The 6000-nt window shown below is 38.6% G+C and overlaps 1 protein-coding gene across 2 annotated transcripts in view; it reads left to right on the top strand.

Moving 5' to 3' along the window:
- The first annotated feature begins 4729 nt into the window (after nt 1–4729).
- The window catches only part of LOC118387604 (PHD finger protein 24-like), a 30187-nt gene continuing 28916 nt past the window's right edge, over nt 4730–6000 (top strand). Inside the window, exon 1 of one of the 2 annotated variants that reach the window (XM_035776138.2) lies at nt 4730–5131. The gene's annotated coding sequence lies outside the window, so the exon portion shown is untranslated. The remainder of the gene's footprint in view (nt 5132–6000) is intronic. The other variant, XM_035776139.2, reaches the window with a different exon arrangement.

Here is a 6000-nt window from a genome sequence, read left to right as displayed (position 1 = left end):
GGGGCAGCTCTAGCAGGGCAAGAATGTGAAGAACTGACTTGTTGGAAAGGTGGCATCCTATGACGGTGCTAAGTTGAAAGTCACTGAGCTCTTCAGAAATGCCATTTTACTGCCAATGTCTGTCTTTGGAGTTTGCATAGGCTCTGTGTTTGGTTTTATACACTTGTCAGCAACGGGTGTGGCTGAAATGGCTTAATATACTAATTTGAAGGGGGGGTCCACATACATGTATGTGTGTATATATACCTTTACCCCATTGCACATCATCCTGTTACATTGTTTCTCTTCGATTTTATATACAGTCGCAAGTTTACATACACCTTAGCCAAATGCATTTAAACTCTTTTTCACAATTCCTGACATTTAATCCTAGTAAAAATTCCATGTCTTAAGTTTTTCAAACATAACGATGGTCATTATGGCAAACAGTTCTACTTTTGTTTCATCAGACCAGAGGACATTTCTTGAAAAGGTACAATCTTTGTCCCCATGTGCAGTTGCAAATGTTAGTCTGGCTTTTTTTATAGCGGTTTTGGAGCAGTGGCTTCTTCCTTTTCTGAACGGCGTTTCAGATTATGTCGATTTATAAGACCTGTTTTACTGAGGATATAGATACTTTTGTACCTGTTTCCTCCAGCATCTTCACAAGGTTCTTTGCTGTTGTTCTGGGATTGATTTGCACTTTTAGCACCAAGGTACATTCATCTATAGGAGATAGAACGCTTTTCCTTTCTGAGCGGTATGACAGCTGCGTGGTCCCATGGTGTTTATACTTGTGTACTATTGTTTGTACAGATGAACGTGGTACCTTCAGATGTTTGGAAATTGCTTCCAAGGATGAACCAGACTTGTGGAGGTCTATAATTATTTTGGCTGATTTCTTTTGATTTTTTTCCCATGATGTCAAGCAAAGAGGCATGGAGTTTGAAGGTAGGCCTTGAAATACATCCACAGGTACACCTCTAACTGACTCAAAAACTTCTGAAGCCATGACATTTTCTGGAATTTTCCAAGCTGTTTAAAGGCACAATCAACTTAGTGTATGTAAACTTCTGACCCACTGGAATTGTGATACAGTGAAATAATCTGTCTGTAAACAATTGTTGGAAAAATGACTTGTGTCATGCACACAGTAGATGTACTAACTTGCGAAAACTACTTTGTTAACAAGAAATGTGTGGAGTGGTTGTAAAATGAGTTTTAATGCCTCCAACCTAAGTGTATGTAAACTTCCGACTTCAACTGTATATTAGCTACAATGTAGCTTAAGGTGTTTTAAAGTATAGTCTGTAGTTTTTAGCTTCAGTGCCTATAGCGTGAATAAATGTGATTCAGACACCTGAATGACGGAGACTATTGACTGTAGTAGTCTCTATCGCGTTTCAGCATTAGGACCCTAATCCAATTACCATTACATTCTATTATGTCTGGTAAGGTGGTGTGACCAGCAGTTTCTAACTCCCAGGTTTATGAAGGAAGGACCTATAAGGACAGTTGCACAGTGCCAATCGAGACATGACACTTTGCAAGAGCAACAATTCACAAATTGGAGTAATTCTAACTCAGTTGTTTTAGTTGCTCGGCTACAGTCCTGGCATCAACATACATCACTATACTTTTACAACCGCCTCCTATTCATGTTTAAATCTAATTGGTATATGTCACATGCGCCGACTATAACAGGTGTAGTAGACCTTACAGTGAAATGCTTACTTTACAAGCCCTTAACCAACAACGCAGTTAACAAACGTTCCTTTTTAAAAAAAAACTTTAGTTTATTTAGTAAATATCAACACAATACAGTAACATAGGGATGCACAAATATGTTTCTATTTTAAATCCTATCTAACCATGAAGGACTGTTTTAACCTAGTTTTGAAAGAAGGAGGCTAAATGTTATCCCAGAGAATGACACACTCCAGGGTCAGTCATATATAGGTCGTTGATTATTTTTGGAGGGGTGTAAACCCATAGGGTTCTATCTCTTTGTGTAAACCCCTGCACTACTAGAATATTCTATCGTAGCTATTTGAAAAGAGAAGAAAGACCAACCGCCAAGGTTGGGAGTTTCCCTATAGTGAAGCATTGCACTTAAAGTCTTATGCTGTACAGCCTCCGGTTACATGATTGAATCATGTTCGACTAAATAGGTTTGACAGCACCACGTCAGTTTTAAACTCACTTTTCCTCCTATACTGTCTGCTCACTCTGTTATTGAGTTTTGATGGTCCTCTGATGGGGACTGCGTTGAACTGAAGAGAAAAAAGAAAATTCCCCATATTCTCTGAAAAAACTAAGATTTTTTTGGTTAATATTTCAATCATGACTCACAATGATCTGGAACAATCTCCTTGCGGCAGCACATTTGGCCTCTAAACATTCCGGACACTGTTTGGCAGTGTGAGCTGATTTGATGAAGAGTACACTGTGAAAGAACCCTGATAGGTATCGTTGTCTTGGACAAAATACAGATACAGTATAACTGCACTTGGAAGGAGAGGCTGTGGGCATATCAGTAATTGTAATGCAACAGTCCAGCTTGAACAAAAAAGGGAATTAAAGAAGATCAATCTGGAGACACTGAAATATTTTTATAACCTTTGAAAATCTCCAAATTAAAACAACTTGGATAATAGCCAGCTCTCTTTTGTGCTCTCTAAATCTTAATTTATTTGCATGGTATACAACAGATGAAAGCCTTGAATTGCCCTTTGATGAATTCATGTTTTGGGGTTGTTTGATAAAACAGATAATTGAATTACATTTTTATTTTATTAATCATCTTTTGAACAGAGCGAGAGCGTGGATGTGCTTTTCATTATGTTGGTTTGAATCCTGAGCAGTCAACCATTCAGGAAATTCCATCTACAGTGTGACAGTGATGAGGTCACAAGGATCGCAGATTGCAAGGACACTGAAGAATGAAAGGCATTGTAAAGGATCATACTTGAGTTGATGCTCTGTATAAGAAAAGGACAAAGGAAGCAAGCATATCACTCACTCACATCAATCTTGGCTCAACCATAAGGCAATGCAACAATGCAGCAAGGGGATAGGGGACTGTGACACCCTGTCTCTGGTATGGTGCTGGGGCATTTGTTCATTAGGGTGCATGAAAAGCAGCCAAGGCTATTCTCCTAAATCCAGCCAAATGAATACTAATGGAAAATGCTATTGCATTGTGGATGAACTGCTAATGATTTGTTCCATTGCACCATCCCAGCCGATCAGTGTAAAGGAAACTAGTCACTTAAAGGGTAAGATGTCAAAAGCTGTTAGTATTTGGTCCCATATTCCTTGCCCGCAATGACCACATCATGCTTCTGACTCTACAAACTCATTGGATGCATTTGCAGTTTGTTTTGTGTTATGTTTTTCCCAATAGTAAGTGAATAAGTAATTTATTTTTAAGTGATTAGATAAGATGTTTATGAACAATGTATAAATGAATCCTGATAATGCCAGGATTTAAAATGAATCATGAATAATGATGATAAAGGTTAGAGGCTACACCAAAACATGCTAACTAACCTCTTTCCAATAACAGGGGAGCTTAGCATTTGTATGATCTTTGTGCCTCTGTAAATTCACTCATCATTATTCATGATTATGCATAATCATGGTAGCATCCACACAAATGTAGGAGTGTTCAGAATCATCCTCTATTCTTACTTATGACAAAAGTGACTCCAAAATACGACAATATTTTTCAACATTCAGTTCCTTTTGGGCTAAAGATAATCCAAAACAAACATCAAATGCATCCAACAAAATGCATCTCAAATCTAAAATGATGGAATATAGAGCCAGATTAAAAAATGTTGCTTCACTGTCCAAACACTCCCCTCCATATGTAGAAAGGGCAATCTTAGTGAAGTGATGTGCTCAGAAACTGAGGGCTTTTAAAGCTGAGTGTTCAGGCACAAGGACGACAATTTATGATATTAATTTGAATTTCTCCTCTGTTCAAATGTGCAGTACTGCAATTGAATGTGTCTAAATATAATTTCCAATCAATTTGGAAGATGCCTGAACTTCAATTTGAACTATTTGGTATTTATTAGGATCCCCCATTAGCAGCTTCAAAAGCAGCAGCTACTCTTCCTGAGGTCCACATGAATCATGATATAATCCACAGTACAGAACATATTAGTCAAGGACTGAAATACATACATTTTAAAACATCACACAGCCTACATGTCAGCATATACACACAATATCTAGGTCTAATACATTGTGTATATATATTTATATATATGGCTGTGTCTCTCCAGGGCCCTTTGTGCAGTAAAGTGTTATTTTATCTGTTTAAAAAAAACTGGTTTTATTGCTAGCTTGAGTTACCAGGGGTGGCAGAGAGTTCCATGTAGAGTTTCCCAGCCTCTGTTCTGGACCTGGGGACTGTGAAGAGTCCTTTGGTTGCATGTCTTGTGCTGTACCGATGAGTATCCCGAACTGTGTGTCAACAGATAGTTCTATAGGCTTCCATTAAATCTCCAGATTGTATCATGTTGTTTTGAGTTGATGATGATATTGATCCATGAGAGCAGTGAGTGAGGGCTGTGAAAGCCTCCACGTTCCATTTACATGACGTTCTCAACCTTTCTGGGAGGTTATTGGCTATAAGTGTATCCTGGCGGAAACTTCATTTTTTTTAGAACTGGTCCCGGCCAATCAAGAAGGTAGATTTAGTAGCCTACAAGTTATCTATCTCCTCGATGCTTTCGATTGACTAGCAAGGCGTGTTAGTGTGGGTGTGATTAGTGCATAGCACTTGCTCCATGGTTATTTATTCTGGCTGTAACTGTGCTGTGCGTACGGCTGCATTTTCAAGGGCGCGTTCCTCTTGGCGGAGCTGCACTGTCGCTCTCCACACGTGCAAGTGTCAAGAAAAATATTTCAGCACTGGAGCTGTCCACTTCAGCGTTTTGACGGACTCTTGTCACTCTTATCACGGATAGGTAATTCGTGTCACATTTGCAGTATATATTTTTGAAATCCAGGCTATTTTGAGTAGGCTAAACGCGTACTTTTCATTCAATCGAAGCCTTGCAATGCTGGGTAGCTGTTCGTGAGACACAAGGAAAAAAAGTCCCAAATCGCGGTGGAGAGTTGTCCGATTTTATCTCAGGTAAATTCCATTTATTTTCAATATGACATACAGACCAAAAGCAAAATTGTTGCATAACACATTTCAGAGTTGCATTTAATTTAATGCATGACGAAAAGGCTTCTCGGTGATTTGCAGGAGCTAGGCTATAGCATTTTTCTTCATCTGCCAATGATTGATGGCTGTGTTTTTAAACTAAACATTCATAGGCTGGATATAGTGACCTGGTGTCAGCAAGGCCTTCGCAACGCTATGTGTGTGCTATAGGGTTGAAACCACAGATGTCTTATTCAATTACTAGAGTGGCTATGGCCCCAATTTCCAAAATGATATGAAAATGGCAGCCATTGTGGTCAGGGAGAAATCCAAACCAGTCTAATTTGAATGAATGGTAGTTGTGGCATAGGTGATGCAATTCTTGCTTTTTCTTATGCAGGAACTTGAAAGTAAGGCATCTGATGTATATCAGAGATTGTGTTATATACTGTCAACCTAATATTGTCATATGATTATAAATACATTAAACTGGTTTTATACCAATATAAATAGCCTCTAAAATATATGTAAACAGACCATAAATGTTTGTTTTCTAGGAAAACTGAGTGTTATGATAAAATATCAGTACTTGTTGCATTAAGTCCTATCATCAACTGATTTCAGCTACTGTATGGCTGTTGATTGACTGCATTGTTTGTATGGAAAGTTGGCATACTGACAGTTAATTTGAAAACTATTTGGAATCATTCCACTTATACTGGCTGGAATACAGCACGTTTCGCAACCGATTTAGGTCGGCACTCAGCTGGGGGCTAGATCCTAGCCACGTTTGATCATTTTGTGCATCATAACCTCTCTTTGGGCAGTGTAGGATGGCTCACTTCAATTAATGG

Source organism: Oncorhynchus keta, chromosome 9 (assembly GCF_023373465.1).
Source record: "Oncorhynchus keta strain PuntledgeMale-10-30-2019 chromosome 9, Oket_V2, whole genome shotgun sequence".
In the NCBI taxonomy this organism is placed as follows: domain Eukaryota; kingdom Metazoa; phylum Chordata; class Actinopteri; order Salmoniformes; family Salmonidae; genus Oncorhynchus; species Oncorhynchus keta.
The sequence above is the reverse complement of the archived record's forward strand: the minus strand, read 5'-3'. Positions and strand labels throughout refer to the sequence as shown.